Genomic DNA, 27,633 nt, shown 5'->3' on the forward strand with positions numbered 1-27,633 from the left:
TGGGGATCTCATAAACTTCTTAAATACCTAGCACATCCCACAATCAGCCCTGATCTGAGCTCACCAAGGGGATGTATGTTGGTGTAACCTTGATCTAATGAAAATCAGAGTTTGGGTTTTGGTCATTTGTCAGTCCTGGAAGGTGTAGCTTGCTGTGGTTCTGTCCATTTTCCTAAGGACTACCTCTCTCCGCTAGGCTCTGAGCCATTTCCGTGGCACAGGTTTAGTACCGTATTGCTTTGTTCCCATTTTGTAACATCTTTGAATATTTTTTATAAACACTGCCTACCTTTCCGGATTAAATATCTAAAATTGAATATCTCTATTTCTCTTGCTCTGAAAACCACCGCTCTGAAGCCATGCACTACCGGTAACGTAGTAACGTGTATAAACGATTGGCGGTGGCAGCTAACAGTTCCTTTGATTATTGTGGAGTTGGCAGTGATCGTATTGGGGTATATATATATATATATATATATACATATATATATATATTTCATGCTTTGGAATAGGACGTGCCTCAAGATGCAAACACAGTTGAAGTTGGGACATCTCCTTGTTCTCCAGGGACAGCGGGACAGCTCCCCAAATCCAGGAATGCCCTACTGGATCAAGGACGGTTGGGAGGTTTGCACATAGATCAATGCACAATGCCTCCACTATGACTACGTTCTGTGATACTTCAGATTATTCCTTTCTTTCTGACTTCTGTGGCAAATTACAGAAGAAACACATAATATCACACGGGGGTGTTAATGGTGACAAACTTGTCAGTGCCACATCTGTATGTGTCTCCTCACATCAGCAGACAGCGCCGTGCCCAGCCGCAGGGGTTTTGGTTATGGCCCGTTGTGCCCATACTAGTTACATCCTGTGCGGATGTTTTCTTTGTCTCCATCATTGTATTTTCTTGCTGCCCTCCATTCATCTCTGCTCGTCACACTTATCACACTTCACTTCATGTTTATGGGATGGATAAACATCCTGGGAATCTCTATCCAATAAATAACACCTACTCCATGTAGTAGTTTCTACCACAAATTAATCCTTATTTTGTGCACTGCGGCCCCCAGACTTGTTTATTCAGCTGCGGCCTAGAAACATCCATCATATACAGTGGGGAAAAAAAGTATTTAGTCAGTCAGCAATAGTGCAAGTTCCACCACTTAAAAAGATGAGAGGCGTCTGTAATTTACATCATAGGTAGACCTCAACTATGGGAGACAAACTGAGAAAAAAAAATCCAGAAAATCACATTGTCTGTTTTTTTTTTCATTTTATTTGCATATTATGGTGGAAAATAAGTATTTGGTCAGAAACAAAATTTCATCTCAATACTTTGTGATATATCCTTTGTTGGCAATGACAGAGGTCAAACGTTTTCTGTAAGTCTTCACAAGGTTGCCACACACTGTTGTTGGTATGTTGGCCCATTCCTCCATGCAGATCTCCTCTAGAGCAGTGATGTTTTTGGCTTTTCGCTTGGCAACACGGACTTTCAACTCCCTCCAAAGGTTTTCTATAGGGTTGAGATCTGGAGACTGGCTAGGCCACTCCAGGACCTTGAAATGCTTCTTACGAAGCCACTCCTTCGTTGCCCTGGCGGTGTGCTTTGGATCATTGTCATGTTGAAAGACCCAGCCACGTTTCATCTTCAATGCCCTTGCTGATGGAAGGAGGTTTGCACTCAAAATCTCACGATACATGGCCCCATTCATTCTTTCATGTACCCGGATCAGTCGTACTGGCCCCTTTGCAGAGAAACAGCCCCAAGGCATGATGTTTCCACCACCATGCTTTACCGTAGGTATGGTGTTTGATGGATGCAACTCAGTATTCTTTTTCCTCCAAACACGACAAGTTGTGTTTCTACCAAACAGTTCCAGTTTGGTTTCATCAGACCATAGGACATTCTCCCAAAACTCCTCTGGATCATCCAAATGCTCTCTAGCAAACTTCAGACGGGCCCGGACATGTACAGGCTTAAGCAGTGGGACACGTCTAGCACTGCAGGATCTGAGTCCATGGTGGCGTAGTGTGTTACTTATGGTAGGCCTTGTTACATTGGTCCCAGCTCTCTGCAGTTCATTCACTAGGTCCCCCCGCATGGTTCTGGGATTTTTGCTCACCGTTCTTGTGATCATTCTGACCCCACGGGGTGGGATTTTGCGTGGAGCACCAGATCGAGGGAGATTATCAGTGGTCTTGTATGTCTTCCATTTTCTAATTATTGCTCCCACAGTTGATTTCTTCACTCCAAGCTGGTTGGCTTTTGCAGATTCAGTCTTCCCAGCCAGGTGCAGGGCTACAATTTTGTTTCTGGGGTCCTTTGACAGCTCTTTGGTCTTCACAATAGTGGAGTTTGGAGTCAGACTGTTTGAGGGTGTGCACAGGTGTCTTTTTATACTGATAACAAGTTTAAACAGGTGCCATTACTACAGGTAATGAGTGGAGGAAAGAGGAGACTCTTAGGCCTCTTTCACACATCAGGTTTTCGCCTTCAGGCGCGATCCGGCGCTTTTGACAGAAACCGGATCCGGCGAAATGCAATGCCGGATCCGGTTTCCCCCCCATTGACTTGCATTTGCGCCGGATCGCGCCAGATGGCCATGCGTTTCATCCGGTTTTCGCCGGATCCGGCAATGTGTCGCGATCCGGCGGCTGGAAAAAACGTCTACTGTAACGTTTTTTGTCTCCGGCGAAAAAGCCGTACCCGCCGGATCCGGCGCGTCCGGCTTTTCCACACAATGAAAGCCTATGAGCGCCGCAATGCGCCGGATCCGGCGAAAGCCGGATCCGGTGGCCGGATCCGTTTTTTTTGGTCTGAGCATGCTCAGTAGCTCTGCCCACAAGACATATATAAAAGCAAGACAGTGGGACCCACAGCCACACCCAACATGCCACCCAAGACAGCAACCAGGCGCAGGAGAAGGCAGCAGACATCTGCAGCAGCAGCACCATCAGCACCACCCCAAATGGAGCAGCATGCTGAACGGGAGGGGAGTCCAGAAGCAGATGAGAGACGGTAATTATCAAATCCCCCATTCCTCCAAACTAGGGCCATGGAATATCAAGATATTCATTGGCCCTTTGTTTCTCTTTATTCAACAGCCGCCAAACAGATGCAGCAGCAGCAGCAGAAATGGCATCACTGGCAGCAGCAATACCCACAGCCATGGAGTCTGGCCATCAACAGGACAGCACATCTTCTTCTGGGAGCCCTCCCTCGCATCGTCAGCGTTTGACGGTAAGTTTTTATTTCCAAAATCCATCATCTCTGTAATATATGTCTATTCATTGCCTTTTATTTCAAAACAGGAATCACAAGATGAAGAGGAGCTCCCAGAAGAAGAAGGAAGGGGTGGACAGACACCTGGAGTGGGCTCACAATTGGTAAGTTTTTTGCATCAAACGCAGAAACACAACATCACACTACACACAACACATAGAAAACAATGTTCTGCAGACCACACACAGCAAACAAATGCCTACATCCAAAGACATAACATTTTTTGTTTTCTTCTCTAGTCTTCCCAATCTGGTGCTCGGCCAAGAGGTCCTCGCAGTGCCTCCCAGGGTCGTCGGCGACAGCAACGCGGCGGTCACCAGCGTGTAAGTATAAATATTTTTGCTTTGTTTTTTTGCACTTTTTATTTCATTTCTTTTGTGGAGGCTAATTATGTTATTTTTGTCTTTTTCTTTAACAGCCTTCACAGCGTGCTCCCGACTCTGACGGTGAGGATGGAGGGATTGATGTGGACCGCCTCATCGATCTCGTCAGAGAAAGGGAGCCGCTCTGGAATATGGCTGACCGCCGCCACGCTGACCTGATCATTACCCGACGACTCTGGGAGGAAATCTGTTCTCTCCTTGTGGGCCGCTGGGAGGACCTCGAAGCTCGGGCCCAGATTAAAGAGCGTAAGTATATACAGTAACGGTTGCTTGATGTAACCAGTGTTTCCCGAACTCCAGTCCTCGTGGTCCCCACGGATCATGTGTTCAGGATTTCTATTTACTATGGAAATCCTGAAAACATGACCCCTGGGGACCATGAGGACTGGAGTTTGTGAAACACTGATGTTGTATACTAACCACTCCTTTCTCGTTTCAGGGAACAGAATTGTGAATCGGTGGCGGTCTGTGAGGGATCGTTTCAAGAAGGAGTTCAATAAAGAGATGCAGGCCCCGAGTGGATCTGGAGGACGCAGGAGCAAGTACAAGTACGCACAAGCCCTGTCGTTCCTCCGGGAAACAATGCTCACCAGAAGGTAAATATTACACACCACATGTGAAAAAAATGTTAGATGTAACTTTTTTTTTTCAGCCAGGGCCATACCATGTCACTATTTTAATTGTTTTTTTTTCTCTTTATTACACAGCACGGTGAGCAGCACTCGGGAGCCTGCACGATTGGACCCTTCTGAGGCGATCCCTGAGGAGACCGGCACCGAGGGACACTTCGACCGCCCCGGTACATCTGCACCTTCCCAGCCTTCCCACACATTCGACCCATCTGTCCCATCCACCAGCACAGGAACATCGTGGCCGTCTACATTACATGAAGCTGCTGGTGAGGAGATCGCTTTCCCTTTACCCCACCCTTCTGCCCCTGCCGCCTCTAGTACACCTGCGGGTACTGGGCGGCAGCGGGAGAGGGGTCAGGAAAAGAGTTATGCGCAAGAGTTATTGCATCTGAATGCATCTTTCCAGAACTGTCTCAAAGTCTTGTCAGAGCAAATCTCCGCAGGCTTTCAGCAGATCAACTCCAGCATTCTGGAGGTGAAGACACTTCTGCAAACCATGCATTCAGAAGCAAGATCTTCGCCAAACCACACCTTTTTCAGGTCTGTTGTGGAGCGCATGGCAACACTATCTCCTACCCAGCAGATGCATATAATGCATTCGTGCCACGGTGCTCTACAGCAGGTTACCTCCCAACCTCCACCTCCCACCACTGTAGTTCCTCCACCTGCACCCCCTCCAGCCACTTTCCATCCTCCCCCTCCTATTACATCTGCACCCCCTCCAGCCACTTTCCATCCTCCCCCTCCTATTACATCTGCACCCCCTCCAGCCACTTTCCATCCTCCCCCTCCTATTACATACCAGCAACCTCCCCAGTACCAGTCATCTCCCCTCTTCCAGCAACCTGCCCCGTATCAAACTCCTTCCCCATACCAAACTCCTTCCCCGTACCAAACTCCTTCCCCACACAACTTTCCATCAACATCATCTGCGCCTACAGTCCCTGCCCAACCCTCCACTCCACCGCCCACCACCTCTTCTGCCTCCCACATGTCCACCCATTCTGTAGCTTTTTCCACACCTTCACCTCTAACTGTTCCTTCCCAACCACGATCCCAGTCCTCTCTCCACACACCCAGTGTCGAAGTGTCCCGCAGCCCCTCCAGCAGTATTTCCACCCCACAGTACACAGATTTGTAATCTTTTTTTGTTGTAATAAAAATGCCCATTGGGTTTAAAACCTTTATTAAAAAAGTTTTTTGCACTTTAAAAACATAAAAAAGAAAAAAATTTAAATAAAAGTTAAATTATCGTTTCACAATGGTTGTCTGTCATTTCTTTCTGCGGCGAACTATGTTTTAAAAAAAGGTTAAATACAGGGTATTTCAAAGGTAAAAAGGTATTCAAAACCAGGTATATAACTGTGGGTAAATTTTAGCTTTTTGCCACAGTTGTGTTCCTGGTTGTGTTTGAAGCAAAGTATTTCACCTAAAAAGTTGTGTTTATTGTTGGTGATTTCCTAACAATGTACACAACTTTTGTTAAAAGGTGAAATACTTTGCATAAAACACAACCAGGTACACACCTGTGGCCTAAAGCTAAAAATAGTAAGACCATGACAAGATAGCCAACTTTGGTTGGCAAAGGTATATACTGTTGGTCCAGAAGGTACACAAGTTTAGGGCACAAATCTTTCACACTCTGTCATCCCAGTGTACTCTGCCTTGAGGTGACATAAAGTATAGTGGAAAATTGTCCCTGAAACCGTCACAGAACTTCTAGTGGTAATATTTCCAATGACAACATCCATCTTCGCCAGTAACTTGCTCTTCTCTCCAACCTGCACTTTCTTCTCTACAACCTGTCAAAGAAGGGCTGTAGGAACACGCTATATCTAGTTTTCCAGTAGCCAATCCCGTTCGGAAGGCCACAAGGGTCAATTTTAAAAACCGGATCCGGCGTAATCCGTCGAAAAACGGATAGAAAAACGGATAGAAAAACGGATGAACCGGATGAGACGGATCCGGTTTTATCTGTCAAGAACAAGACGGATCCGGCAGAAAACCGGATCCGGCACTTCAGGTTTTACAAAACATTTGCCGGATCCGGCATTCCGGCACGACGCCGGATCGCGCCTGACGCCGAAAACCTGATGTGTGAAAGTAGCCTTAAAGAAGAAATTACAGGTCTGTGAGAGCCAGAAATATTGATTGCTTGTTTCTGACCAAATACTTATTTTCCACCATAATATGCAAATAAAATGAAAAAAAAACAGACAATGTGATTTTCTGGATTTTTTTTTCTCAGTTTGTCTCCCATAGTTGAGGTCTACCTATGATGTAAATTACAGACGCCTCTCATCTTTTTAAGTGGTGGAACTTGCACTATTGCTGACTGACTAAATACTTTTTTTCCCCACTGTAAACATAAATGTGCCAAAAAAGGGGTCCGGTCCTGAATGTCAGCCATCTCCTACTCCATAGGGCCAAGACAATTCCTTGAATTAAATGAATGGATACAATTTATTAGGCAGTACTGCACCAATATTTGTCCTAGGGATATAATATAGGGAAGAAAGGATGCAGAGAGGGAATATTAGGCCCACAGCTTACTATATTGCACCATATGTTGTTTAGGGCTGCTACAGTTGTGCTCAAAAGTTTACATACCCTGGCAGAATTTTTGCTTTCTTGGCCTTTTTTCAGAGAATATGAATGATGACACCAAAACTTTTTCTTCACTCATGGTTAGTGGTTGGGTGAAGTCATTTATTGTAAAACTATTGTGTTTTCTCTTTTTAAATCATATTGACAACCCAAAACATCCAAATGATCTTGATCAAAAGTTCACATACCCCATTTCTTAATACCGTGTATTGCCCCCTCTAACATCAAAGACAGATTGAAGTCTTTTGTGGTAGTTGTGAATGAGGTTCTTTATTTTCTCAGATGGTAAAGCTGCCCACTCTTCTTGGTATAAAGCCTCCAGTTCCTGTAAATTCCTGGACTGTCTAGCATGAACTGTGCGCTTGAGATATTCCCAGAGTGGCTCAATGATATTGAGGTCAGGAGACTAAGATGGCCACTCCAGAACTTTCACTTTGTTCTGCTGTAGGCAATGCCAGGTTGACTTGACCTTGTGTTTTGGATCGTTGTCATGTTGAATATCCAAGTACGTCCCATGCGCAGCCTCCAGGCTGATGATTGCAAATTTGCCTCAAGTATTTGCTGATAACGTACTGCATTCATCTTTCTTCTGGCGACTCGACCATGCAGCCAATTTTTCTTCAAGTGCCTCCTTATTGTGCATCTTGAAACAGCCACACACAATTTTCACAGAGTCCCGTATTACAGCTGATGTTATTTTTGGTTTTTCTTTGCATCCCGAACAATTTTTCTGGCAGTTGTGGATGAAATTTTTGTTTATCTACCTGACCATGGTTTTTTTTTTACAGAGCCCCTGATTTTCCATTTTGGTGTTATGATTCATATTCTCTGAAAAAAGGCTGAAAAAGCAAAAATTTTGCCCGGGTATGTAAAGTTTTGAGCAAAACTTTATATGCCTATGTCCTTGTGGTCGCAGTGATGCATTGGTGGTGCCCACATTTTGGAGGACAGCTGTTATTGTCAGCCACCCGTTATGTCTCTGGGTCGCTCTCCCAGGGCCGTGGGGTAGTCGGTACTGGGCCAGTATCGGCAGGATGTGTCACAGCGGCGGTGACCCGGACCGTGGCCCTGGGTTCCCAATTAATTGGGGAGATGTTGTGAATGGTGGGATGTAGTAAGATGAATAGTTCGTGACGCCACCTGTGGTGCTCGGCAAGGGAGGTGTTAAGCCGACACTGCAGACAGATCCTCTGGGACAGATGGTGTGTTGCAGCAAGGATGGTATAGCCCTCCACAGGCAGGGCTGTTGTCCCAGGGCAGTGTAGAAGTGGAGACACTTAGATGGTGTAGTGTCCGGCGCAGGGGATGTAGCAGTGCCAGGCGGACGGACGCAGGAAGGAATGGAGGACACCAGGGCATGTAGTTCCAAAGCTTTACTCACAGTCTGTAGTGCCCGCTTCTGTGCCGTGTCCTCCGGGTCAGGGACTCAGTCAACCTCCAGGCAAGATGGAATGCTCCCTTCCACACTCCGCCAACTTCTATGACGGAATCACTGATTGGGTGGATCAAGAAATGCTGTAGATATAGGTTATCTTGACTTCAGCAAAGCATTTGACAAAGTCTCTCATACAATCCTTATTGAAAAAATGACTAAGTATGGAATGGACAAGGCAACTGTTAGGTGGATTCATAACTGGCTTAGTGATCTGACCCAAAGAGTGGTCGTAAATGGCTGCACATCCAGTTGGAAGAATGTCTCAAGTGGGGGTACCACAGGGCTCTGTCCTGGGCCCTGTATTGTTCAACATCTTTATCAACGATTTAGATGAAGGAATTGAGGGTAAACTGATTAAATTTGCTGATGACACTAAGCTAGGATGGATAGCTAATACTAGAGAAGAGAGAGAGAGGATTCAAAAAGATATAAATAAACTGGAGAAGTGGGCAGCAACTAACAGAATGGTTTTTAACAGGGAGAAATGCAAAGTACTACATCTGGGCAATAAAAATGAAAAAAGCATATACAGAATGGGAGGAATAGGGCTAAGTGACAGCACATGTGAAAAAGACTTGGGTATACTAATAGATCACAGACTGAATATGAGTCAACAGTGTGATGTAGCAGCAAAAAAGGCAAATGCAATTCTAGGATGTATTTACAGAAGCATACAGTCTAGATCATGTGAAGTCATTATTTCCCTCTACTCCTCTTTGGTCAGACCTCATCTGGAATATTGTGTCCAGTTTTGGGCACCACATTTTAAAAAAGACATCAACAAACTGGAGCAAGTTCAGAAAAGAGCGACCAGAATGGTGACCGGTCTGCAAACCCTGTCTTATGAGGAAAGGTTGCAGGATTTGGGAATGTTTAGTTTGCAAAAGAGAAGACTGAGAGGAGACTTAATAGCTGTCTACAAATATCTAAAGGGCTGTCACATTGTAGAAGGATCAACTTTATTCTCATTTGCACAAGGAAAGACTAGAAGCAATGGGTTGAAACTGAATGGGAGGAGACACAGATTAGATATTAGAAAAAACTTTTTGACAGTTAGAGTGATCAATGAGTGGAACAGGCTGCCACGAGAAGTGGTGAGTTCTCCTTCAATGGAAGTCTTCAAACAGAGGCTGGACAGACATCTGACTGGGATGATTTAGCGAATCCTGCTTTGAGCAGGGGGTTGGACCAGATGGCCCAGGAGGTCCCTTCCAACTCTACGATTCTATGATTCTATGATTCTATGTGCCTTTTCCGAACGTCTCCTCTATAGTGCCTTTAAGTGTGAAGTTCTACTAGTATTGAGTTACACTGGAGTTCCTCCTAACAGATGTTCCCAAGAACTCTACTTGCACGGCAGACAGCTGTAGCCTGCTTCGGGGACTCTCTACTCCTAAGTCCCGGCTCTCTATCCGTATTGCTGTTGTGCACTCAAGTCTTAGATGGAAGTAGTGCATTTACATCCCACTACTCCACCGGTGTCTGCTGCAGAACCATTAGTGTCCATACAACCTCGGGGACCGGGCCCCGGCCTTGCGCTTAGAACTTCTAGGCAGGGTTCTTCCTCTAACCCACGTCCTCTGTGTTCACTTTTACTCCTGCATTCCGTACTTGTCTTTTCCCTTCTATGGAAGCTCAGGCTTCGGTTCAATGTCCTTCTCCTTCTTTCCTTTCCTGTGCCAGCTGGCTCAGGTCACTGAGGCAGCTGCAGCACTCCTTCCTCCATCCCTCTTCCAGGGATCCCTACTCCTCCTGAGTGGCTTCCTCTCCTACTCAACCTCTGAACTCAACTGAACTGAACCTTAATCCTGGAACCGTCCCACTCTTTTATATGTATCCTAAACTCCACCCACCTCCCAGCACGTCTAGTGTTCCAAGCAGGGAACCACCAAAGGTGCTCTGCTTCTCTCTAAGCAAGGAGCCGCAATGTGGTTTTGCTGAACTACTCTATTGTGTGGGGTGCGAGTGTTGGAGCATGGTCAGGAGCCTCCAACTTACCTGGATGGTGGGGCACCACACCTTAGGAGAAGCTGCAGTACCTCTGTGGTGACTGAGCCTCAGGGGCGCCACATCTCACTTGCAGAGGTAGATCCATAAAGCCCTTGGTCTGACTGAGCAGTTTTTATGAAGCAGAGGCTGGCAGAGCTGGAGCAGCAGGGCAATTATGTTGGAATCAACATGTTAGAAGTGGCCAAACCGGAAAACCGTTAGCCAGCTTCGCAATATAGGCAAGTGGGAAAGAAGAACAGACTCATTGGTGAGGAGTCGGAATAGCAGAGCAACAGGTTTCCATGTACCGGATCTGCCTCAGTAATGAAGCAGAGTTGATTCTGTAGGGAGGAACTGGTGAAGTAGAGCTGGCTCAGAAACAGAGTTCTTTGTGGCAAAGTTGGCACAGCGATGCAGAAGAGTCTGAGTAGCAGTGCTAGAACCACAATATAGTAAAGCTGTACAGTAAAGTAGCAGAGTTGTAACAGCAGGGAAGCGTTAAGGCAGATGAGATGGCAAACACTGAAAAGTTACAGGACACCTCTACCTGAACACTCAGGCAGTGTCCTTATGCCAGCACCTTCTGATTATCCAGGGAGAATAAATGTTGGTGGCCATTGAGAATCAAAGGGACTGGCATGTAAAAGTCTTAGGTCTTTGGGCATAATAAGCTGCCTCTCTGTACAAAGTTATAAAAAGGAAAAACTGAAAGAAGAAAAAGCGTAAGTAGGGTCTTATCTGAGTAGCAATATAAACAGAAGTGCACAAAATATGCTCATATTATTCGGTTGTGTACACACTACTTGGACAATCCCTTCTTGAACTAAATGTATGGCCCCTATAAAATAAAAAATAACCCTATACTCACCTACCGTGCTGGCCATGAACATGAAAAGGAAGTCTGGCCTGTGACTTATCTCTGACTTTTCCATACGAATCCATACGAAGGTGAGGACAGTGACGCCAGCACTGATTGGGTGCCAGGCATCATGTGTCATAACACCGCAACAGAGCTCCCGGACCTCGATTCGTGATACCGTTGGAATAGCGCTGGAATGGGAGGGGAGTATAGATGTTTTTATTTTATCAAGGCCAAACATTTAGGTCAAGAAGGGGTTGTCATAGTAGTGGACAACCCCTTTAAGGCTGCTGCAGACCCACGAGGAGATGAATGCATAAAACGAAAGAGCAAATGGGTTGTTCTGCCATAAAAGAATGGTGGATGCCAAACCAAATGGTGGATGTCTTGATGGAGAAGCTGTTTGCTTTGAAAAGAGGTGACGATTAAACCACGTACTACTGGATTGGCATCCTCCATTCTTTCACGGCAGCGCAAAACAACCCATTTGCTCCTTCTTTTAATGCATTCATCTCTGTACAAAAGTTGATAGTCAAAATATACTGCGATATAGAGGTATTGCTGCGTACTGAGAATGAGCAGCATGGGATGTCAGAACGAAAAATGATGAGAAATAAAGAGACCTGTAAAGAACAGGACGAGACCGTACAGGGTGGAATGACGCACGCTCGCTGCATCCTATCTGAAATCTTTACTATTACAATCAGCTGCAGGTAAATCAGAGGTTTTGCAATTGAATGGCAATAAATATAATGTGTGGGGTGATTAGATCTTCATTCCTTCCCTGCTAATGTTACATGGTGATGGGAACCTGCTCTCGTAATAGTGGAGGGGAGGGAGATGCCAGAACTATTGTCCTACTGAGATCCAGGGAGGAGAGCTTGGATCCGGATGGAAATAAACAATGGTCATTGGGCTGCACGGTCACCAGTCAAGGTCAAAGACATCCAGACATTATGCATGCTTTATTGATAGAGTCAATGACCCAGATATCAAAAATAATAGTTATAAATTTATTTGCATAGTGAGTTGAAGTGAGTTTGGGGGGTCAATATAACAGAAAATACCCAAACGTGACACCATTCTAAAAAGTGCACCTCTCAAGGGGTTCAAAACCACATTCAAGAAGTTTATTAACCCTTTAGGTACTTCACAAGAATTGAAGCAATGTGGAAGGAAAAAATTAACATTTAACTTTTTTTCCCCAAAAATTTTTCTTCGGACACAATATTTTTTATTTTGTCATGGGTATCAGGAGAAAATGAACCTCAATATTTGTTGTGCAAATTCTCCTAAGTACACCGATATCCCTTTTGTGGAGGAAGACCAATCTTTAGGCGCACGGCAGGGCTCGGAAGGGAAGGAGCAACATTTGAGATTTTGAATGTCAAATTTGCTGGAACCGAGAGCGGACATCATGTCGCATTTGGAGAGCACCTGATGTACCTAAACAGTGGAAACCCCCATAAGTGACCCCATTTTGGAACCTAGACCCCCCAAGGAGCTTATTTAGATATGTGGTGAGAGCTCTGAACCCCCAAGGGATTCACAGAAATTTATAACATAGAGCAGTAAAATTAAAAAATCATTTTTTCCACAAAAATCATCTTTTCCTCCCCAATTTTTATTTTCCCAAGGGTAAAAGGACCACAAAAGTTATTGTGCAATTTGTCCTGAGTACGCTGATACCCCATATGTGGGGGTGTGGCGCCCCTGAGGCTCAGTCGCCAGAGAGGTACTGCACCTTCTCCTAAGGTGCAGTGCCCCACCATCCAGGTAAGGTGGGAACTCCTTTCCACACTCCAACACTCGCACCCCACACAACAGGGTAGTTCTGCACAGCCACATTGCGGCTCAGTGCTTAGAGAGTAGCAGAGCACCTCTGGTGGTTCCCTGCATGGAACACTGGATGTGCTGGGAGGTGGGTGGAGTTGAGATATATAAAAGAGTGGGAAAGTATAGGATTGGGGGTTCAGTCTGACAGAAGGTCAGTGAGGAAGGAAGCCACTTGGGAGGAGTGGGGATCCTTGGAAGAAGGGATGGAGGAAGGAGTGCTGCAGCTGCCTCAGTGATCTGAGCCAGCTGGCATGGGAAAGGAACAGAAGGAGAAAGATGTAGAACTGCAACCTAAGCTTCCATAAGAGAGAGAAGGATCAGTATGGAACGAAGGAGTAGGAGAACAGAGAGGAGACGTGGGTTGGAAGAGGAACCCTGCCTATAGGTTCTCAGCGCAAGGCCGGGGCCCGGTCCCCGAGGTTGTATGGACACTTATGGTTCTGCAGCAGACACCAGTGGAGTAGTAGGCTGTAAATGCACTACTCCCATCTAAGACTTGGGGCACAACAGCAACTGATTTAGAGAGCCAGGACTCAGGAGAAGGGAGTCCCCGAAGTAGGCTACAGCTGTCTGCCATACGAGTAGAGTTCTTGGGAACATCTGACAGGAGGAACTCCAGAGTACCACGGTACTGGAGCTCTTCACGCTTTAAGGCGCAATAGAGGAGTCATTCAGGAAAGGTACATGTTGGCGGAGTGTTGGAGAGGAGCTTTCCATTTGGCCTGGAGGTTGGCTGAGTCTCTGACCCGGAGGACACGGCCCGGAGGCAGGCACCCTTGTGTACCGCAGACTGTGAGTAAAGCTTTGGAACTGCAAGCCTCGGTGTCCTCCATTCATTCTTGCGCCAAACCGCTCAGCACCGCTACATCCGGGTACCATCCTTTACACTGCCTGCGCCTTTCCACCACCATTACAACTACACTGCCCTTGGACATCAGCACTGCCTGGGGAGGGCTATACCATCACTGCTGCACCATTCCATCTCTCCCAGAGGATCTGTTTGCAGCGTCGGCTTAACACCTCCCTTGCCGAGCACCACAGGTGGCGTCACAAACTATTCCATTCCACTTAAACTACATCACATTCCACCATTACTTGGGCGCCCAGGGCCACGGACCGGGTCACCGCCGCTGTGACACATCCCCCTGACACCAGCCCGGTACCGAGTACCCCACAGCCCTGGGAGGGTGACCCAGGGGTAAACCACTGTGTGGGTGAATGGCAGAGCTTGGAAGGGAAGGAGCGCCGTTTGACTTTTTCAACGCAAAATTGGCTGGAATTGAGATCGGACGCCATGTCGCGTTTGGAAGAGCCCCTGATGTGGAAACTCCCCACAAGTGACCCCATTATGGAAACTAGATCCCCCCAAGGAGCTTATCTACACTGCTCAAAAAAAATAAAGGGAGCACTTAAACAACAGAATATAACTCCAAGTAAATCAAACTTCTGTGAAATCAAACTGTCAACTTAGGAAGCAACACTGATTGACAATCAATTTCACATGCTGTTGTGCAAATGGAATAGACAACAGATGGAAATTATTGGCAATTATCAAGATATCCTCAATAAAATGTTCCCTTTATTTTTTTGAGCAGTGCAGATGTGTGGTGAGCACTTTGAACCCCCCAGTGCTTCACAGAAGTTTATAAAGTAGAGCTGTGAAAATAAAAAAAATCATATTTTTTTCCACAAAATGATCTTTTGCCCCCAAATATTTACTTTCACAAGGGAAATAGGAGAAATAGGACCCCAACAGTTGTTGTGCAATTTGTCCTGAGTACGCTGATACCCCATATGTGGGGTGGAACAACTGTTTGGGTGCATGGCAGAGCTCGGAAGGGAAGGAGAGCCGTTTTGGAATGCAAACTTTGATGGAATGGTCTGCGGGTGTCATGTTGCGTTTGCAGAGCCCCTGATGTGCCTAAACAGTAGAAACCCCCACAAGTGACCCCATTTTGGAAACTAGACCCCCCAAGGAGCTTATCTAGTTGTGTGGTGAGCACTTTGAACCCCAAGTGCTTCACAGAAGTTTATAACGTAGAGCTGTGAAAATTAAAAAATCATATTTCTTTCCACAAAAATGATCTTTTTGCCCCAAAATGTTTATTTTCCCAAGGGTAACAGGAGAAATTAGACCCCAAAAGTTGTTGTGCAATTTGTCCTGAGTACGCTGATACCCCATATGTGGGGGGAACCACTGTGATCGCCTTACTGCGATCTTTGGGAGGCAGAATGAACAAATCCACAAAAGGTGAAGAATTGGTTTTATTTTTTACACCGTTCCTCGTGTGGTATTAGTGATTAGGCGACTTTATTTTTTGGGTCGGTTCGAATACACCGTTACCAGATTTATATCCTTTTGTCATGTTTATTTTCTGTCACGCACTAAAAGACGGTAGAATTTTTTGTATGAAATTTTTGCATCGCCGTATTTTGAGAGCTATAATTTTTCCATATTTTGGCTGACAGAGTCATGTGTGGGCTTGTTTTTTGCGGGACGAGCTGATGTTTTTATTGGTACCATTTATGGGCACATTACTTTTTTGATCGCTTTCTATTCCAACTTTTGTAGAGGCAGAATGAACAAAAACCAGAAATTCAGGAATTTTTTTTTTCTCCGTTCCGCGTGTGGTAAAATATGTAAGGCAGTTTAATTCTTCAGGTCACTACAATTACAACGATACGTCATTTACATCTTTTTTTATGTTTTGGCGTTTTTTACACAATGAAAACATTTATAGAAAAAATAATTATTTTTTGCATCACTTTATTCTGAGAGCTATAACTTTTTTATTTTTCAGCTGATGGAGCTGCTTTTTTATCGTGTTTTATTATACTTTTTTGAGTTTTTTTTCACGGCGCTCACTAAAGGGGTTAACTAGGGTGACACTTTTATAGATTGGATTTTTACGGACGCAGCAATACCAAACGTGTATTTTTTTGTTTATTTTATTTTTTGTACAAATACTTTTTTCTCAACAGTGTTCACACAGGAAAAGGATTTGCCAGGGGAAATGCAGAGTGATAATGTGAACTCCCCATTAAGTATTACCTGCCTAACCCAGGAAGAAGTGCAGAACCGCCTTAGTAAGATTAAAATTGACAAAACACCAGGCCCTGATGGCATTCACCCTCGGGTATTAGGGGAGTTAAGTAATGTGATAGACAGGCCTCTATTCCTTATATTTAAAGACTCTATAAAAACAGGATCTGTCCCTTTTGATTGGCAGCAAGCAAATGTGGTACCAATATTCAAAAAGGGGTGTAAAAGGGAACCTGGAAACTATAGGCCGGTAAGCTTAACATCTGTTGTGGGTAAAATTTTTGAAGGGTTTCTAAGGGATACCATTATGGAATATCTCAATGTTAATAAATGTTTAACTCCATATCAACATGGATTTATGAAGGATCGCTCCTGTCAATCTAACCTGATCAGCTTCTATGAGGATGTAAGCTCTCAAATGGACCAAGGAGAATCATTGCATGTCATTTATCTCGACTTCTCTAAAGCATTTGACACTGTCCCACATAAAAGATTGGTAAGTAAGATGAGAAAGCTTGGGCTAGGGGAAAATGTGTGTAGATGGGTAGGTAGCTGGCTTAGTGATAGAAAACAAAGAGTGGTTATTAATGGTGCATACTCAGATTGGGCCAGGGTTACTAGTGGGGTACCACAGGGTTCTGTATTGGGCCCCCTACTATTTAATATATTTATTAATGATGTAGTTGATGGCTTACACAGTAAAATATCAGTATTTGCAGATGATACAAAACTATGTAAGGTAGTTAACACAAAGGAGGGCAGTTTGCAACTACAGACAGATTTGAGTAAATTGGAGAATTGGGCTGAAAAATGGCAAATGAGGTTTAACACAGATAAGTGTAAGGTTATGCACATGGGAAGGAGAAACAGATGCTATAATTAATTACTAAATGGGAAACTGCTGGGGAAATCAGACATGGAAAAAGACTTAGGCATCTTAGTCAATAAGAAGCTAAATTGGAGTGCCCAGTGTCAGGCAGCTGCCACCAAAGCAAATAGGGTCATGGGATGCATTAGAAGAGGTCTGGGGACACGAGATGAAAACATAATTCTCCCTCTGTACAAATCACTCGTCAGACCACACTTGGAGTATTGTGTGCAATTTTGGACGCTGGTGCTCAAGAAAGACTTTACTGAACTTGAAAGGGTTCAAAGGCGGGCTACTAAAATGATAAATGGAGTTGGTTCACTACAATAGCCAGAAAGGTTATCAAAATTAGGTCTATTTACTCTAGAAAAGAGAAGACTTAGGGGAGACCTAATATATATGTACAAGTATATCAGAGGGCAATACAGAGATCTCTCCAATGAACTGTTTGTACCAAGGATTGTGACAAGAACAAGGGGGCATTCTCTTCGTTAGGAGGAAAGACAATTTCTGCACCAGCATAGAAGAGGGTTCTTCACGGTAAGAGCAGTGAGGCTCTGGAATTCTCTTCCTGAGGAAGTGGTGATGGCCAACTCACTGAATGAATTTAACAAAGGAATGGATGCTTTTCTTGTGAGTAACAGTATAGAAGGTTAGAGGAAGGAATTTTTTTCCCTATGGAGAAAATTGGCTTCTACTCTGTGGGTTTTTTGCCTTCCCCAGGATCAACAATGCAGAACAGCTGCACTAAAAATAAGCTGAACTAGATGGACATAAGGTCTTCCTTCAGCCTTCAAAACTATGTTACTATGTTACATAAAAATGTGTATTTTTTAGGGGATTTTTTTATTTTTATCATTTTTTAATATTTTTTTTTACATATTTTTTAAAAAAAGTTTTGTTTTTTTTTCTTTGTCCCTTACCTTTCACTTTTTTTACTTTGATTGCAGGTATAATACATTGCAATGCTCCAGCATTACAATGCATTATACCTATGGATAAAGCTGCTGAGACCATGCTGTAAGCATGGTCTGAGAGGCTTTCTGCAGCTGGATGACCTGGGGGTTGTCATGACAACCCTGGGTCATCATGGCTGAGATCGGGCCCCGCGATTATATTGTGGGGACGCCTATCTGAGGCAGAGGAAACTCCAACCCTCTGCCTCCCCCCTGAACGCTGCGATCGCGCTCGATCGCAGAAATCAGGGGGTTAACAGCCGGGGTGGCACGGATGCCGCTCCTGGCTGTAAGTGCAGGAAGCTCAGCTACTGGCAATGCTGAGCTCCTGCACTAACCGGGCAGGAGATGCTGAAATTTCAGCATCTCCTGCGCGGTCATGCTGTGATCGGTCAGTCAAATTGATTGATCGATCGCAGCTGTAATGTTTTCGGACTTTTATGCTAGATCCGTTATCTTCGCATTTAGTGTGTCGGCCATCTTGTTTCCTGGACTGTGCATTGACTTTTGCCCTCAACCAATATGGAGTCCTCAGCTTGTCGTTGGCCATCTTGTTTCCTGGCATGTGCAGTGACTTTGCCCTCAAATAACATGGAGTACTCAGCTATGATGTCCCTGCCCTGTTTCCTGCCAATTGTCCTTTTAATCAGCTCCAGCTGATTCACCTGTGCTCCTGAATCAGCTCTATTCCCAGTTTGTGACTTGGTCTGTGAAGCCTGGATCTCCTCTGTTTGGAACCATTTGTGGACACAGAACCCTTCTGCTTGCCAGCTACTTCTGACGGGAAAGTAATAGACTCTGAATATCGTTGGTTGTTTGCCTAACTCTGCAACTATCCTGCTACTGCACTACTTGTATGAAGTAATACAAGAAATGCTTAAGAAGCTTATGTCTCATGTGTCTTATTATACCCATGCGTTAGACTCTAGATAGACTGTATACCATATGACAGATTCAGGAGCCATGATAGAGTCTGCTGGGTCTGAGACACCGCTGCAACCTGTATAGAGATTTTTTTTTTTTTTTTTTTTGCCGTTGGGGAGCCGCTGCAGGCTGTGGATCCAAGATATCGATATATGTGATAGTGGTTGTGGCTTCTCACAACCTTTCCAGGTGAGCACATTCCCTTCTTTTAAGTCAGGAGTGTTACCACAGGTAAACACTATTGTGCTCCTTTTCTTTCTTTCCAGCCTCTCTGCCATACATCTTCGGGGAATATGGAGGACTCTGTTAAACATCTGTGCGAAGTAACCAATTCAATCCTTGCTGATCTACAGGCAGTAAAGGACAGCTTTGCAAGTCTGCGGGATCGGAGTGATCATAATCTACAGGTGTTCGGACAAACCACTCAGGACTTACGAACCCGGATTGAGGTTCTGGAGCGACAAGTCCAAACCCAAACTTCCACCCCGGCAATGGGAATCCCCAAGCTACCACCATTCCGCTTTGGCGGTGAACGGGAAAGATTCAGAGGATTCATTAATCAATGCAAACTGTTCTTTGCGGCTCATGCGCCTCAGTTCCTTACTGAGCGATCTAAAGTATTAACAATAATTATGCTGCTCTCCAACAAAGCTCTCGCATGGGCAAACCCTCTAATTGAGACTGACGACGACTGTCTAAATAACCTTGATGCTTTCATTTCAGCTATGGGGAAGGCATTCGATGATCCGAACCGCGGTGCTACAGCGGAATCAGCCATGTTGACTTTAAGCCAAGGTAAGCGCTCAGTAGCAGAATATGCTCTGGATTTCCGGAGATGGGCCCTCGACACCACTTGGGATAGCTCCGCTAAAAGATCGGTTTTTCGGAGAGGATTATCCTCTGTAATTAAGGACGAACTTGCTCGTGTCGACCCACCTACAGCATTAGGAGATTTTATCAACTACTGTATTCGGATCGATGCTCGGCTTACTGAACGCAGACAGGAGAGGTGGTCGGAGCTAAGGCACTCTAATCATTTATTCTCTCCCTCTCCAGCCAAGGAGTCCTTGAGCAGGATTATACGGGAACCAAAACCCGAGCCTATGCAGGTGGACTCTTTACAGAGACGGGTCAGTGATGCACGTAAGGAACAGCGACTAAAGGAAAATCTGTGTTTCTATTGCGGTAAGTCAGGACATTTAATCATCAACTGCCCCAGTCGTTCTCGTAAGACAACTGCAGCCATCATACACTGCGAGTGCTGTGAGAGGGGTTCTGTCAGGTCCGCACTACAGACCCCAGAGGGAGTAGAAGATACAGACATTGATTACTCGGACTTGAACTCCGTTATTTCTGAGCCCGATGCAGGTGTTACTGCAGCAGTTTTTCCGGTCCTCTCAGCGGTTTCCCAGCTGAGCTGCAAGAACAACAATTCTCATTGCTTCATTCCCCTCAAACTCAGGGTTCACTCCGTTTGGGTATCTACCTCCGCTATGATTGATTCAGGGGCAAGCGGCAATTTTATGGACATCTCCTTTGCCCAGAGACATAACGTACATTCAGTAAAGAAGGCTACTCCTGTACAGATGGAGACCGTGGATGGCTCACTGTTAAACTCGGGACCAGTGGACCAGGAGACGGAACCCCTGAAGGTCCTCATGGGTAATGACCATCAAGAGAGTCTGTCCTTTATGCTCATCTCTTCTCCTCATTTCCCTATTATTCTAGGACTGCCTTGGCTGCAGGCTCAGAATCCTACGATTAATTGGGAGACTAAAGAACTGCACTTTCCGAAGACACAGATAAGTCCAGAAGCTTCAGTCTGCTCCATCCCTAAGGGACCACCATCAGTCTCAGAGCTACCAGCAATATACCGTGAGTATGCTGATGTGTGCGACAAAAAGAACGCAGACCTACTACCCCCTCACCGTCCATATGACTGTCCAATAGACCTATTACCAGGTGCAGGGATACCGTTTGGCAAGATTTACCCTTTGGCAGGGCCAGAGCTAAAGGCGCTAAAGGACTATATAGATGAACAGCTAGCCAAGGGCTTCATACGCCATTCTTCATCTCCCGCTGGTGCACCAATCTTCTTTGTGAAGAAGAAAGACGGATCTCTTAGGCCCTGCATAGATTATCGGGAGCTCAATAAGATCACGATCAGAAACCGTTACCCACTACCTTTGATTCCGGAATTATTGGAGAGAGTACGGCATGCAAAGCTCTTTACTAAGTTGGATCTCCGTGGGGCCTATAACTTGGTCCGCATTAGACCTGGGGATGAATGGAAGACTGCTTTCAGGTCACGCTACGGACACTTTGAATACCTGGTAATGCCATTCGGTTTATGTAATGCCCCAGCAACTTTCCAACATTTGGTGAATGACATTTTTAGAGATCTCCTGGATACATTCATTGTAATTTATTTGGATGATATCTTGATTTTTTCTAACTCCACAGAGGAACATCACAGACATGTGAAGATGGTCTTAGAACGCCTTCGACAAAACCATCTGTATATCAAACTAGAAAAGTGCGAATTCCATCGGACGGAGATCCAATTTCTGGGGTATGTAATGACGTCACGAGGAATTAGTATGGATGAGAGTAAGATCCAAGCCATTAAAGACTGGCCGGTCCCCAAGAATGTAAAGGAGGTCCAGCGCTTTATAGGGTTTGCTAATTTTTATAGGCGTTTTATCAGGAACTTTTCTGAGGTAGTGTCTCCCATCACACGGCTTACCCGCAAGAACTCTGCTTTTACCTGGACCCCCCAGGCTCAAGAAGCATTTTCCCGCCTGAAACAGAAATTCACCACGGCACCTATTCTGGTGCATCCTAACCCTGAACGTGCCTTCATAATAGAGGTGGATGCCTCAGACAGTGCCATTGGAGCTATCCTCTCCCAGAGGACAGGCGAGAAAGAAGTCTTACATCCCTGTGCTTTCTTTTCTCGGCGGTTGTCTCCTGCAGAACGAAACTATGACGTGGGTAATAGAGAATTGTTGGCCATCATCGCAGCCTTCAAAGAATGGAGACACCACCTTCAGGGAGCTGCACAGCAGATAATCGTCTTGACTGACCACCGCAATCTCGAGTTTATCAGATCGGCTAAGTGTTTGACTCCTCGCCAGGCTCGTTGGAGTCTTTTCTTAAACCAATTCAGTTTTGTTATCTCTTATAGACCAGGATCGCGTAATGAAAAGGCCGATGCGTTGTCTAGACTCTACTCAGATGAAACTATCCCACTCACGTTTCATAAGACTGTTATCTCTGATTCCAGGTTCCTGGGGGTGATCCATAATCAAGACTTGCTTAACGATATCAAGGAAGCATACCATACGGATCCCTGGTTGGCACAACCATCTTGTGAAGTAAGTCTTGTATATAAGAATGGTGTGTGGATTCAGGGGCAACGCCTGTATATTCCTGAAGCGGCCAGAGGGAAAGTACTGCAACTCGTCCACGATTCTAAAATAGCGGGGCATAGAGGAGTTCTGAAAACTCAAGAATTCCTGTCTCGCTTCTTTTGGTGGCCCACGTACAGAAGAGACGTTCTGGATTATGTCACTTCTTGTGAAGTCTGTGCTAGATGCAAGACTCCACGTTCGTCGCCTACAGGTCTTTTACAACCCCTACCCATTCCCACCCGTCCATGGGGATCCATATCAATGGACTTCATTGTGGAGCTGCCAACCTCTCAAGGGAAGAACACAGTTCTAGTGGTGGTGGATCGGTTAACAAAGGCAGCCCATTTTATTCCGTGTGTGGGTTTACCCACTGCGAAACACACATCGGACTTGATCATCCAAAATGTGTTTCGTCTGCATGGCGTACCGGATGAGGTTGTATCTGATCGAGGGGTGCAATTCACTTCAAAGTTTTGGCAGCACTTCTGTGCTGCGTTAAACATCAAAGTTAATCTATCTTCTGCCTTTCATCCGCAGACAAATGGACAGACTGAGCGGACTAACCAGACCCTAGAACAGTATCTCCGCTGTTTTATCTGCCACCTACAAGATGACTGGGTGGATTTGCTCCCACTGGCTGAATTCTCTTACAACAATTCGCAGAGCGCTTCCACTAAGCTGTCACCCTTTTATGCCAATTTGGGTTATCATCCTAACATCCTTCCTCGATTTCCCATAGACACACCTCTCCCAGCTGTAGCCGACAGAATCACATCTCTACAACAGAACCTTGATCTACTTAAGAGGAATCTGGAATCCGCTCAGGACAGGTATAAAAGATCGGCAGATAGGTTTCGTAAACCTGCACCAACCTTCAAGGTAGGAGATTTGGTTTGGCTGTCAACTAAGAACCTTAAGATGAGAGTACCATCATCCAAATTGGGTCATAAGTACATCGGGCCTTATAAGATTACTAAGCTTGTCAGTAACGTTGCCTGTCGCCTTCAACTGCCGAGATCTATGAGGATTCACCCTGTGTTTCATGTTTCTCTACTGAAGGCTGCAACTCCCAATTCTTTCCCTGGTCGTTCTTCTTCCCCTCCTGCTCCGGTCCTCATCGATGGCCAGGAGGAGTTTGTCGTGGAAAGGATCCTGGACTCCAGGTTGCGTAGAAACGGGGTACAATACCTGGTACAGTGGCAAGGCTATTCTTCTGAGGACAACTCGTGGGAACCAGCCTCCAATCTCCATGCGCCTCGTTTACTCCGCCAGTTCCATCAGAGGTACCCGGGAAAGCCTGGACTGGGGCCATCCGGAGGCTGTCCTTAAGGGGGGAGTAATGTAATGTTTTCGGACTTTTATGCTAGATCCGTTATCTTCGCATTTAGTGTGTCGGCCATCTTGTTTCCTGGACTGTGCATTGACTTTTGCCCTCAACCAATATGGAGTCCTCAGCTTGTCGTTGGCCATCTTGTTTCCTGGCATGTGCAGTGACTTTGCCCTCAAATAACATGGAGTACTCAGCTATGATGTCCCTGCCCTGTTTCCTGCCAATTGTCCTTTTAATCAGCTCCAGCTGATTCACCTGTGCTCCTGAATCAGCTCTATTCCCAGTTTGTGACTTGGTCTGTGAAGCCTGGATCTCCTCTGCTTGGAACCATTTGTGGACACAGAACCCTTCTGCTTGCCAGCTACTTCTGACGGGAAAGTAATAGACTCTGAATATCGTTGGTTGTTTGCCTAACTCTGCAACTATCCTGCTACTGCACTACTTGTATGAAGTAATACAAGAAATGCTTAAGAAGCTTATGTCTCATGTGTCTTATTATACCCATGCGTTAGACTCTAGATAGACTGTATACCATATGACAGCAGCATTCTGGGTGCGGGGATCTACTGCAAGGGTCCATGCACCCCTTGCCATGCCTTTCAGTTGTCAATGACAGCTGTCGGCACTGAACTACCACGCAGTGGTAGTTCAAAGGCATGACGGGCATAGCCCGTCATGATGCGGGAACTGACATCCTGCCATGATGGGCTATGCTCGTCAATGGACATTAAAGGGGTTAAGCTATGTTCACATGTTGCTTTTTTGCTGCTTATTTCCTGCAGCCTAAGGCTACTTTCACACTTCAGGTTTTCGGCGTCAGGCGCGATCCGGCGTCGTGCCGGAACGCCGGATCCGGCAAATGTTTCTGAAAACCGGATGTGACGGATCCGGTTTTCTGCCGGATCCGTCTTTTTCTGGACAGACAAAACCGGATCCGTCTCATCCGGTTCATCGGTTTTTCTATCCGTTTTTTCGACGGATTACGCCGGATCCGGTTTTTAAAATTGACCCTTGTGGCCTTCCGAACGGGATTGGCTACTGGAAAACTATATATAGCGTGTTCCGACAGCCCTTCTTTGACAGGTTGTAGAGGAGAAAGTGCAGGTTGGAGAGAAGAGCAAGTTACTGGCGAAGATGGATGTTGTGATTGGAAATATTTTGAAGAATTTGGCGGATTTTACAGCGGAGGCGAATCGTTTGAGGGTGATTGTTCTGGAGAAGGAGAGAGCGAGACAGCAGCGCATCAGGCATCGTAGACGACGTTTGTGGATCCACCCCATCACAGCCAAGAGAATGACGCGTGGGGTCTATTCTACACTATGCATGGACCTTCGACGAAACCCGGATAAATTTTTTGGATATGTTAGGATGAAAATGGAGAATTTTGATTACTTGGTGGAGCGCATTGCACACCTCATAAGAAAAGCGGACACCTATTGCCGCTTCTCTGTTTCACCCGCAGAGCGTCTGATGGTGACTTTAAGGTAAGCCACATTTATTGGATGTGATCGCATCAGAGCACACTTTCACTGCAATCTTGTTGGTGGTAATTTGTATCTCCAAGTGTTATAGGTCAGTTTTGGTATGTAATGCTGTGATTTAAAACTAATTTATTGTTTTTTAATTCCCCACAGATTTCTTGCAACTGGAGAATCCCTTTCGTCACTGCATTTCCAGTACAGACTCGGGATTTCCACCATATCTGGAATTGTGAAGTACACATGCCGTGCACTGTGGGACTCCTTAGCTGAAGAGTTTTTACCAGAGCCCACAACAGAGAGGTGGATTGAAATTGCTGACAAGTTTCAACAGATATGTCAGTTTCCAAACTGCTTGGGCGCTGTGGACGGGAAACATATCCGCATTGTAAAGCCAGCTGGATCGGGATCTGAATATTTGAATTACAAGAAATATTTTTCAATTGTCCTCATGGCCATCGCTGACGCGGAATACAAATTTATTGCGGTTGATATTGGGGCCTATGGCCGCTCCAATGACTCTCAAGTTTTCAAACTGTCTGCCATGGGGCGTAAACTGTATGGAAACACCTTCCAGTTCCCACCACCTAGACCGCTGCCGCAAACATCTGGTCCACCTATGCCATTTGTCTGTGTAGGGGATGAAGCCTTCCAGCTGTCAGAACACCTTTTGAAACCGTACTCTAGCAGAGGATTGACAAGACCAAAACGCATTTTTAATTACCTCCTCACAAGAGCAAGAAGAATGGTTGAATGTACCTTTGGTATTCTGACAGCCAAATGGCGGGTCCTATTGACTGCGATCAACCTCAAGACAGAAACTGTGGACGAGGTGATCAAAGCGTGCGTGGTACTCCACAATTTTGTTATCTGCAAGGAACCCATTTCCATTGAGGACACCTCTGAAGAAACCACCTTGCAAGATTACCATGACATTACCACTAGAAGTTCTGTGACAGTTTCAGTAATGAGGGACAATTTTGCACTATACTTTATGTCACCTCAAGGCAGAGTACACTGGCAGGATGACAGAGTGTGAAAGATTTGTGCCCTAACCAAACTTGTGTACCTTCTGGACCAACAGTATATACCTTTGCCAACCAAAGTTGGCTATCTTGTCATGGTCTCTATTTTTAGCTTTAGGCCACAGGTGTGTACCTGGTTGTGTTTTATGCAAAGTATTTCACCTTTTAACAAAAGTTGTGTACATTGTTAGGAAATCACCAACAATAAACACAACTTTTTAGGTGAAATACTTTGCTTCAAACACAACCAGGAACACAACTGTGGCAAAAAGCTAAAATTTACCCACAGTTATATACCTAGTTTTGAATACCATTTCACCTTTTAAATACCCTGTATTTAACCTTTTTCGCCGCAGAAAGAAATGACAGACAACCAGTGTAAAATAATTTAACTTTTATTGAAAAATGTTTTTTTTAGTAAACTTTTTTAAAATTTTAATAAACTTGTTTAATAAAACTTTGAAACTATAAAACTGAAACCATAAAACTGGTCATTTTTATTTAAATACACACATTATAATTCTGTGTAGTGTGTGGTGGAAATACTGCTGTAGGGGCTGCGGGACACTTCGACACTGGGAGTGTGGAGAGAGGACTGGGATCGTGGTGGGGAAGGAACAGTTAGAGGTGAAGGTGTGGAAAAAACTACAGAATGGGTGGACATGTGGGAAGCAGAAGAGGTGGTGGAGTGGAGGGTTGGGCAGGGACTGTAGGAGCAGATGATGTTGATGGCAAGTTGTATGGGGAAGGAGTTTGGTACGGGGCAGGTTGCTGGAAGTGGGGAGATGTCTGGTACGGGGCAGGTTGCTGGAAGTGGGGAGATGTCTGGTACGGGGCAGGTTGCTGGAAGTGGGGAGATGTCTGGTACGGGGCAGGTTGCTGGAAGTGGGGAGATGTCTGGTACTGGGGAGGTTGCTGGTACTGGGGAGTTTGCAGGTACTGTGGAGGTTGCTGGTGCTGGGGAGGTGGATGGTGCTGGGGAGGTGGATGGTGCTGGGGAGGTGGATGGTGCTGGGGAGGTGGATGGTATGTAATAGGAGTGGGAGGATGGAAAGTGGCTGGAGGTGGATGGTATGTAATAGGAGGGGGAGGATGGAAAGTGGCTGGAGGGGGTGTAGATGTAATAGGAGGGGGAGGATGGAAAGTGGCTGGAGGGGGTGTAGATGTAATAGGAGGGGGAGGATGGAAAGTGGCTGGAGGGGGTGCAGGTGGAGGAACTACTGTGGTGGGAGGAGGAGGAGGTTGGGAGGTAACTTGCTGGAGAGCAGCGTGGCATGAATGCATTACATGCATCTGCTGGGCAGGAGAGAGCGTTTCCATGCGCTCCACAACAGACCTGAAAAAGGTGTGGTTTGGCGAAGATCTTGCTTCTGAATGCATGGTTTGCAGAAGTGTCTTCACCTCCAGAATGCTGGAGTTGATCTGCTGATAGCCTGCGGATATTTGCTCTGACAAGACTTTGAGACAGTTCTGGAAAGAAGCATTCAGATGCAAGAACTCTGGCGCATAAGTCTTTTCCTGACCCCTCTGCCGCTGCCGCCCAGTACCCGCAGGTGTACTAGAGGT

At 45.5% G+C, this 27,633-nt stretch overlaps 1 pseudogene; it reads right to left on the reverse strand.

Annotated features, from left to right (window-relative positions):
• Nucleotides 1-11,333, reverse strand: part of LOC141101028 (torsin-1B-like) — an 82,711-nt pseudogene extending 71,378 nt beyond the window's left edge.
• Nucleotides 11,334-27,633: the final 16,300 nt, after the last annotated feature.

This window comes from Dendrobates tinctorius, unplaced genomic scaffold (genome assembly GCF_039654945.1).
Source record: "Dendrobates tinctorius isolate UK_male_01 unplaced genomic scaffold, ASM3965494v1 ptg000113l, whole genome shotgun sequence".
In the NCBI taxonomy this organism is placed as follows: domain Eukaryota; kingdom Metazoa; phylum Chordata; class Amphibia; order Anura; family Dendrobatidae; genus Dendrobates; species Dendrobates tinctorius.